This window comes from Oncorhynchus clarkii, chromosome 12 (assembly GCF_045791955.1).
Source record: "Oncorhynchus clarkii lewisi isolate Uvic-CL-2024 chromosome 12, UVic_Ocla_1.0, whole genome shotgun sequence".
Classification (NCBI taxonomy): Eukaryota; Metazoa; Chordata; class Actinopteri; order Salmoniformes; family Salmonidae; genus Oncorhynchus; species Oncorhynchus clarkii.
In genome coordinates this window covers 17,102,839-17,113,316 of record NC_092158.1, presented here as the reverse complement: position 1 = coordinate 17,113,316, position 10,478 = coordinate 17,102,839, and the positions used below count along the sequence as shown (strand labels likewise).

The window sequence follows — 10,478 nt, the reverse complement described above, 5'->3', positions numbered from 1 at the left end:
ATGAATAGTCAAAAGACCAATCATTGGGCAAAAGATTAGAATTTGGCGGCCTGTGTTGCTACAGCATAATTTCTGTAGTTAGAAGTGCATTAGGTCGAGGAAATATGATTGACATTACACAAGCTTTATGTTATGTATGGTACGACGTGCTGGCTAGATGAAACACTTCAGGCTGTAAGTGAATGGATAAACACTGCAGCAAAGATAATATATTTTCCTCAAGTTCCTCTGCACATCACTGATGACCTAAAATGGTCTCTTCACACAGACGGTGTGGTGAAGAAGGCGCAACAGTGCCTCGTCAACCTCAGGGGGCTGAATAAATGTGTTGTCCCCTTAGGCACTGCCTGTTCACCCTGCTACCATCTAGAAGGTGGAGACAGTACAGGTGCATCAATGCTGGGAACAAGAGACTGATAAACAGCTTCTATCTCCAAACAAAGAAAGTTATGTCTATTAGGAAGTAATGAAGTTATCAGAGATCAGATCTCTACCAATGGGAATGGATACCTTTGTTTCCTGGTTGGAGCACCACTGGTGTTTTTTCAAGCTGCAATAAAATGATGCATCCTCCAGGTGAGGCTGTTTTCATATCATTTTACAATCTTAGTCATTCTTTCAGTCTGTGACTGTGAGCCGCATTCTCCATAACGTGTTTGATAATACAGGTAAATAGTGACCACTAGCGACTGTTCAGGCTACTGCTGTGATTGTGTATTTCTCCCTGTTGTTTTTCACCAGGATCTCTATGGGAAACATGGAAAATAGCAACAGGCAGTGTAGTCAGAGTTTAACAGATTGTGTAATACATTAATCATGTTTCGTTAGCGGATCAGTAGCAGCAGTTGCCGCGTTCAAAACAACTGGGAAGTCGGAGATTTCCGAGTTTCCAGTTCCCAGACCACTGAGAACTTGAAAAACGGTCATCCAACTCAGATTCCAAGTCAGAAACTCAGGGATCTTTCTAGAGCGCCTGAACCTGAAGATCACTGACGTCATGATTTGACCTCGTTTTTTCCAGGGTTCCTAGTTGTCTTGAAAGCATCAAATAGCCTGAACAGTGGCTAGAGGTCGACCTGTTTTTTGGGGTAAATAGTGACCACTAGCGGCTGTTCAGGCTATAGCAGCAGGTGCCGTTTTATAGCAGAGCAGCCTCCCACTACATAACAACATTGTTCTAACAATGTTTTACTTGACTTGCTTTAGAATGTTTTTAGTTTAATAAATAGGGTTTCTTCACATTGTGTACATTCATGGGGCGGCAGGTAGCCTAGTGGTTAGTGCTTTGGAATAGTAACCGAAAGGTTGTAAGTTCGAACCCCCAAGTAAAAATCTGTCATTCTGCCCCTGAACAAGGCAGTTAACCCACTGTTCCTAGGCCGTCATTGAAAGACTGACTTACCTAGTTAAATAAAGTTTTTTTTTAAAGTATGCATGTGAATAGGCTACAAATGAGCATTTATAAAAGGAGTACACAGAAATCTAAACGAACAGTGTGGTTTATACTGTTGACACCACATGTTCGTTAGTGTGGTGCACGTTTCAATTGGTGATGTTACGCGCTCTGAGACCTTAAAGTAGTTGCTTTTGTGGAGCGATGGGTAATGATGCTTCAAGGGTGGTTGTTGTCTATGTGTGCAGAGGGTCCCTGGTTCGGGGCGAGGAGTGAGATGTTAAACTGCACAACACATTGTTTGAATAATATATGACCTGGGGTGGTGTAACATAAAGACAGACTCATGAAGTATTATTTTCAAAACTTCTCACCTCCGGGCCTTGCTGTCTTTGTCACTGTCACAGGCTCTGACGATCACCTTGCCAGAAAACATGGAAAGGATTAATACCATACAACAATATGAGTTGGTAAATCCTTTGGTGGATGCTCTGTTCAACATAAGAAATGGTTGTTCAAAGTTGAGATTAGATTTAGAAAAATAAAAAAAAGGTAACAATATATATATATAAACTACCGTTCAAAAGTTTGGGATCACTTAGAAATGTCCTTGTTTTCCATGAAAACATACATGAAATAAGTTACAAAATAGGAAATATAGTCAAGACGTTGACAAGGTGTTAAGGTATTCTTTTTCCTCTGAAGGAGGTGTAGCAGGGATCGGACCAAAATGCAGCGTGGTTATCTTCATACATCTTTAATAAAGATGATACAATACGTACCGTGAAAAACCTAACCAGCCTTATCTAGTGCAAACAGAGACAGGAACAACCACCCACCAAACACTCAAAGAATATGGCTGCCTAAATATGGTTCCCAATCAGAGACAACGATAAACATCTGCCTCTGATTGAGAACCACTCCAGGCAACCATAGACTTACCTAGACAACTATACTACACCACAATCCCATAACCTACAAAATCCCCAAGACAAAACACACCACATAAATAACCCATGTCACACCCTGGCCTGACCAAAATAATAAAGAAAACAAAAAATACTAACACCAGGGCGTGACACGAGGTTATAAATAATGTTTTTTTTATTGAATAATTGTGTCCTTTCGTCAAAGAATCCTCCATTTGCAGCAATTACAGCCTTACAGACCTTTGGCATTCTAGTTATCAATTTGTTGAGGTAATCTGAAGAGATTTCACCCCATGCTTCCTGAAGCACCTCCCACAAGTTGGATTGGCTTGATGGGCACTTACTACCATACAGTCAAGTGGCTCCCACAACAGCGCAATAGGGTTGAGATCTGGTGGCTGTGCTGCCACTCCATTATAGACAGAATACCAGCTGACTGCTTCTTCCCTAAATAGTTCATGCATAGTTTGGAGCTGTGCTTTGGGTCATTGTCCTGTTGTAGGAGGAAATTGGCTCCAATTAAGCGTCGTCCACAGGGTGCGTCATGGCGTTGCAAAGTGGAGTGATAGTCTTCCTTCTTCAAGACCCCTTTTACCATGTACAAATCTCTCACTTTACCATCACCAAAGCACCCCCAGACCACCAGATTGCCTCCACCATGCTTGACAGATGGCGTCAAGCACTCCTCCAGCATCTTTTATTTTTTTCTGCGTCTCACGAATGTTCTTTGTGATCCGAACATCTCAAACTTAGATTAGTCTGTCCATAACACCTTTTTCCAATCTTCCTCTGTCCAGTGTCTGTGTTCTTTTGCCCATATTTATTTTTATTGGCCAGTCTGAGATATGGCTTTTTGCAACTCTGCCTAGAAGGCCAGCATCCCGGAGTCACCTCTTCACTGTTGACGTTGAGACTGGTGTTTTGCGGGTACTATTTAATGAAGCTGCAGTTGAGGACTTGTGAGGCATCTGTTTCTCAAACTAGACACTGTAATGTACTTGTCCTCTTGCTCAGTTGTGCACACCGGGGCCTCCCACTTTTCTTTCTATTTTGATTAGAGCCAGTTTGCTCTCTTCTGTGAAGGGAGTAGTACACAGCGTTGTATGAGATTTTCAGTTTCTTGGCAATTTCTCGCCTTCATTTCTCAAAACAAGAATAGACTGACGAGTTTCAGAATAAAGTTATTTGTTTCTGGCCATTTTGAGCCTGTAATCAAACCCACAAATGTTGATGCTCCAGATACTCAACTAGTGTTATTGCAGTTATATTGCTTCTTTAATCAGAACAACAGTTTTCAGCTGTGCCAACATAATTGCAAAAAGGTTTTCTAATGATCAATTAGCCTTTTAAAATGATAAACTTGGATTAGCTAACACAACGTGCCATTAGAACACAGGAGTGATGGTTGCTGATAATGGGCCTCTGTACACCTATGTAGATTTTTCCTAAAAAAATCTTCAGTTTCCAGCTACAATTGTCATTTATAACATTAACAATGTCTACACTGTATTTGTGATCAATTTGATGTTATTTTAAATATACAAAAAATGTCATTTTCTTTTTAAGTGACCTCAAACTTTTGAACGGTGGTGTATATGGTCCCAGTCCCAACCCAGTTTTGGAACCCTTGGGGGCTTATTTATAGTGTATGTATTGGGCAAAATTACTACTGTAGTCTATTCCAACTGAAAGTGGTAACATAAGGTTATTAGCTATAATTGATAGACTCTCACCAAGTAATAGGTTAATTGACTCTTGGTTTGTTCCTTGTCAATTATGATTGATAAGAATTCTTTACAGTAGGCCTCCCAACTGTACATTTTAGTAATTTAGCAGACTCTCTTATCCAGAGCGATTTACAGGAGCAAGTAGGGTTAAGTTTCTTGCTCATAGACACATCGACAGATTTTTTTACCTAGTCAGCTCAGGAATTCGAACCAGCGACCTTTCGGTTACTGGCCCACCGCCCTTAACCACTAGGCTACCTGTACAAATGCCGCCATACAATTTAGTCATAAATTCGAGGGGACTGTAGCCTATTGAAGAGCTAATGAAGCTATTGATGTGTTTTCTTACCCCAAAAAACACAATAAGTCATAGGAGTAGGAAGGAGAGAGGGGCATATATGAAGCGCAGTGAAGCTGTAAGATTTGTGAGTGTGTGATGTGATGGACGTTGGGGCTTGCATGTATGTATGTCAGGAGCAGAGCTGTGTAATTTAACCATTTCTATCTCGTTCTAAAACACACCGTATTTTACACACACACACGTCATAGCCCTATGGTAGACCAGACCCGTACAGAGCCAGAGCGGAAACCCCTCCCGAATCCCAGCTCCGGCAGCCGAGCAAAAGAAAAGAGGAATACCAAGAAATCAGGAGACAAGGAGAAATAACAGGAGAAAAGAAACTATCATAATAAAGTGAGTGCAGTCTGTCATTGATTGTATCAACTGTCTATTTGAATGGGATCCTGTAGATTTGATATATATTTGCTAGAGAACAAACACTTTCGAGCAATGGTTAAGGATTTTTTTCCTGGAGAAAAAAAATGTCCAGACAACCGAAATTAGCAGGAATAGCTAACTTTACCTATCGGTTTAGCCAGCAAGGTAATAGCTAATACAAACACCGCCCCTCCCTTTAATTTCCCCATGATATTGTTATAGGAGCATTTTATAATAAAGCAGACCATATTTATTAAACTTTTGTTGTCACATAGTTAACAGTTTTCACCCTAAATGTGGGTAGCGTTAGCTAGCTAGCAAGCTAACTGCTAATGCTAAGATAGTTTGCTAGTTAGTTAGCTTGACAATGTGAATCAGATTATGTTCAGATATTTAGATGCCTAGCCTACTCATGCTAGCTAGCTACTGGACCGCGTTTGGTCAGAAGAGGCACATCCACATTAGGAGCTTTGGCGCATGTTCTGTTCTAATGCCTTTGATGCACAACAACTTTCCTCAGGATGGGAAACATGTAGGCATGTATTCAATGGCCATCTTAGGTGAAAGTGCAAATTATGTTGTCAGTTTGCAAACAGTTCATTGTGATTGTTATTGTATTCCATCAATGGTTTTGACATCTATGACAACTTGTTGACATTATAGCCAGTGTTATTGAGAAACCGTTTCTGTGCTGTAAAGTACTGTATCGTGGATTGCCACGAAATGGGCGGATGAAACGGATGCAGCTACAGAAAACCTTCTCACAGCCAGCCAACTGGACTTTACAAAACCCCTTGTCACACTTAGCCAGCTGTGTCCAATATTCTCTCTCCCATCATAGCTAACAGATTGCATTTAGCTAACAAATAGCGTAGCCTAACAGTGTTTGCATATACTTACCACCTACATTAAGCTACAAACATACGCTAGATATGAAATAAAGTCTAGAAAATAATCAGGACACTGTTTGTCTGTCAGCCTTGTGTTCCATGACCTTTTCATGTCACAGCAGTGAACCGAATGAGGAGGACATTCCTTTGCTAGACTGCTCACTCAGATGGGGTATTCAAGCAGCAGTACCACCACCGCTGTTCTGTAGCGCGCAGCAAATCCTTGTTGAGTTTAGCTAACTCCCACTGATGGTACCCTCCGCCAGCCCATCACCCACCCACCCTAATTGTGTTATTGCTGGTGAGAAAGAGGATTATAACAACATCACATTAAGAAGACATTTCACTGTCATACTCCTGTGTACAACTTTAATTACACGGTTTGACTCACAATTTGTGGCACACGTTAGAGAAGGAGACCCAGATGTGAAGAATGGCATTGTGGCCACCAATTTACTGAAATTGAGATCGCTGTTCATCTTCAAGTCATTGACTTGTTGTTTGACAAGTTTTCTACAGCTGTGGGCTTATAAAATGTAGGCTACTGGCTGAATGTCTTTATTGTACCCAAGGTTGGTTGTTGTGTCACGAGACACTGTCAGGTCAAAGCAGTGTTTTCCATTAGCGCCGTCTGTCGGCTAATCAGCCGGTTACAGACTCATTTTCAGCCAGATACATTTTCCATTTCATATTAAAGCAACTTTTTGGGCGACCCAACCAAATTCACATGGATATGTGAGTTATAGATCTGTCATTCTCGTTGAAAGCAAGTCTAAAATAATTGGTAGATCTATTCTATATGCTCTATTTCTATGCTTCCCATTCTTTAGTTTAGTTTTTGCATCTTTTACTTTTGGTTTTGTACACAAGGTGAAAACACTTTTTGTTTATTGAAATGATATTTAAGAGTGATTTAGATGCTGCTAAATGCCGCTCTACATTATACATTGCTCGTTTTTGTCGCAAACTATTAGAATTTGAACAACCAGAAAATGAAGGAGCGGTTTCTGCATATTGCAACTTTAATTAGGCAACTTTTGATGTAAAAGTTAGTCCGTCGAGCCCTCTCCCGCTAGCATGAACGATATGAATGTTTTAGGTTTTAGCAATCTATTGATAGGATAGGTGCCTGTAAGTCACAAAGCAAGTGATTTACAGGGAGATGCAGCAGAGGCAAAGCGAGACGTTTCACTCTTTCCAAAATCTGTCCAATGTCTGCCAAATTTGTTTCTATGGACTTATTTTGGACCTAAGCATGTCACCTACCTTCCCGCCTTTGGGACATTGACTCCTATTAATAGGGCAGAGACATGAGCATTCTGTCATTATATAAGAGTGCCTTAGGAAAGTATTCAGACCCCTTGACTTTTTTCACATTTTGTTACATTACAGCGTTATAATACAATTGATTAAATAAAATAAAAAGTCCACAACAATCTACACACAATACCCCATAATGACAAAGCGAAAACAAGTTTTTTGAAATGTTTGAACACTTATAAAAAATTGTAAACAGAAATACCTTATTTACATAAGTATTCAGACCCTTTGCTCTGAGACTCGAAATTGAGCTCAGGTGCATCCTGTTTCCATTGATCATCCTTGAGATGTTTCTACAACTTGATTGTGGAGTCCACCTGTGGTAAATTAAATTGATTGCATATGATTTGGAAAGGCACATACCTGTGTATGTAAGGTCCCAAAGTTGACAGTGCATGTCAGAATGCCAAGCATCACGTCTGGAGGAAACCTGGCACCGTCCCTATGGTGAAGCGTGGTGGCAGAATCATGCTGTGGGGATGTTTTTCAGGGGCAGGGACTGGGAGACTAGTCAGGATCAAGGCAAAGATGAACGGAGCGAAGTACAGAGAGATAGATCCCTGATGACAACCTGCTCCTGAGCGCTCAGGACCTCAGACTGGGGTGAAGGTTCACCGTCCAGCAGGACAACGACCCTAAGCACACAGCCAAGACAATGCAGGAGTGGCTTCGGGACAAGTCTGAATGTCCTTGAGTGGCCCAGCCAGAGCCCGGACTTGAACCCGATCAAACATCTCTGGAGAGATGAAAATAGCTGTGCAGCAACGTTCCCTGTCCAACCTGACAGAGCTTGAGCGGATCTGCAGAGAAGTATAAGAGAAACTCCCCAAATACAGATGTGCAAAGCTTTTAACATCATACCCATGAAGACTCAAGGCTGTAATCGCTACCAAAGGTGCTTCAACAAATTATTGAGTAAAGGGTCTGAATACTTATGTAAATGTTTTTTTTACATTTTTTGCTTTGTCATTATGGGGTATTGTGTGTAGATTGAGGAAAAAATAAATGTAATACATTTTAGAATAAGGCTGTAACCTAACAAAATGTGGAAAAAGTCAAAGGGTCTGAATACTTTCCAAAGGTACCGTACATATCTCTGGTTGAGTAAGCATGATGCTTGTGAATTTGCATGTCCCATGTAATGTAAGTGTTAACGATAAGTCAATCTACGACTTAGCCTAATTATTGTTTTCTGACACATTAATAATTTTTGAGTGTTTCACATAGCCAGGCATGCGGAGTCGTGGCGCGTAGTAGGCTATTTACTGTGAGTTGATTGACAATTGAACAGCAAGTGTTGATTAGTTTATAAAAGTTGTCGAACTGACTGAATAAAGTCCATATCCTATATCCCTTTGACAGGTTTACTTTCCTAGAATTCCAGACAATGACTCGTATTGTCAGTCAGTGTAGCCTTCCGAATCGCATCGGTGAGAGAGTTGTTTATTTGGCTCCCTAATTTGCAAATTATTTAATTTATCATAAGACATGAACAGAGTGCCTCAGGGATTTATATTTCCTGCAACTTTCTGAAGAAGCAACAAGTGTGTGTGCGTAGTGCACATGTCTACCACTTTGTGTAGCCATTAGCGATGATGCTAATGAAAACGGTCTTCTGGTAGATGGAAAGGTTTTCCCAAAAACCTTCTCAATTAAATGTTGATACAAAGTAGCCTAAGCTTACCTGGCAGAATGATATCATGATTATTTTCAGCAATCCAGTGGGTATTTGTTTTGCAAACTCTACCATCAAAACACTGCTAAACAACAGCCTCTTGCTAGTTGCAAAATTGATCAGATTTTTCCCAGACCTCAAAAGTGGTCTCCTGATGTGGTTAAAGCATTGTTGTGGACTTAGAACATCCAATTTTGTTTTTCTATTAAAAAAGTGTTGGGGGTTTTCTGGAGCGAAAAACTGAGGAAACGAAAACCAGGAAAATCAAAACCATACATTTTATTTTTAAAGATAATGTGGGTTATTTACTTAATTTTTCTGTTTTAATAATATACGTAATTTTAAGAACAAACATCATTGTGGTAATTCATATCTTGCAGTAAAACTGTAAATCAAACTTTAATCTCAAGAGAAGAGGGGTTTAATGTTCTCCTATTTAGAAAGTAGTCCTGATCATATAGACCTAGACAGTATCCAAAACAAAAATAAACTGAATATATACATTTTCAGTAATTAAAATGGAAAAGTCATGTCTTTCTACACAATACCACAACACATTTTTCTAATATTCAATCATTTAGCTGTGTATTTCAGATGAAATCAAGGTATTAGAATGTACCAGAGGCCACCAAAATGTAGCTTCTTGTGCAAACAATTTGGGGCCTGACGGCGGCTGGCTACTTTTTCTATTTGACTAACTACTAAATGTACTTTTAGAAAACACTGGTCAAAAGTGATCAGATCAAAAATAACTCTCTTCTTGCACTTTCACTAGGTGGCCAGTCAGAGGCTATTTCTTTATTGTGGGTGACTCACTATGTTATGCAAGCCTTACTTTTCAATGTTGTCTTTCTAGGCCTTATAGTTTAAGTATTGATCCGTACCTGCCTGATAGTGGAGGAACCCCTTCCATGTGAAATGTTTGAAGGTCCACCATCCCTTCAACCATTTTGTGTCAGGGAAAAGTTGCTGCCATGATATGTTGTCTTAGGTCTCTCTTTATGTAGTGTCGTGATGTGTTTTTGTCCTATAATTGTAATTATTTTATTTTTAATTCCTGCCCCTGTCCCTACAGGAGGCCTTTTGGTAAGCCATCATTGTAAATAAGAATGTGTTCTTAACTGACTTGCCTAGTTAATTAAAGGTCAAATAAAAAAGGTGAAGGCTTTCATAGCTCAGACACACCAACTGGGCCGCAGGTGGTTTTATCCCCCCCAATATATACAGTGGGGAGAACAAGTATTTGATACTCTGCCGATTTTGCAGGTTTTCCTACTTACAAAGCATGTAGAGGTCTGTAAGTTTTATCATAGGTACATTTCAACTGTGAGAGACGGAATCTAAATTCCAGAAAATCACATTGTATGATTTGTAAGTAATTAATTTGCATTTTATTGCATGACATAAGTATTTGATCACCTACCAACCAGTAAGAATTCCGGCTCTCACAGACCTGTTAGTTTTTCTTTAAGAAGCCCTCCTGTTCTCCACTCATTACCTGTATTAACTGCACCTGTTTGAACTCGTTACCTGTATAAAATACACCTGTCCACACACTCAATCAAACAGACTCCAACCTCTCCACAATGGACAAGACCAGAGAGCTGTGTAAGGACATCAGGGATAAAATTGTAGACCCGCACAAGGCTGGGATGGGCTACAGGACAATAGGCAAGCAGCTTGGTGAGAAGGCAACAACTGTTGGCACAATTATTAGAAAATGGAAGACGTTCAAGATGACGGTCAATCACCCTCGGTCTGGGGCTCCATGCAAGATCTCACCTCGTGGGGCATCAATGATCATGAGGAAGGTGAGGGATCAGCCC

General features: G+C 40.2%; 1 protein-coding gene across 2 annotated transcripts in view; it reads left to right on the top strand.

Annotated features, from left to right (window-relative positions):
* The first annotated feature begins 4,640 nt into the window (after positions 1-4,640).
* The window catches only part of LOC139422781 (tyrosine-protein kinase Fer-like), a 41,157-nt gene continuing 35,319 nt past the window's right edge, over positions 4,641-10,478 (top strand). Inside the window, exon 1 of one of the 2 annotated variants that reach the window (XM_071174123.1) lies at positions 4,641-4,743. The gene's annotated coding sequence lies outside the window, so the exon portion shown is untranslated. The remainder of the gene's footprint in view (positions 4,744-10,478) is intronic. The other variant, XM_071174121.1, reaches the window with a different exon arrangement.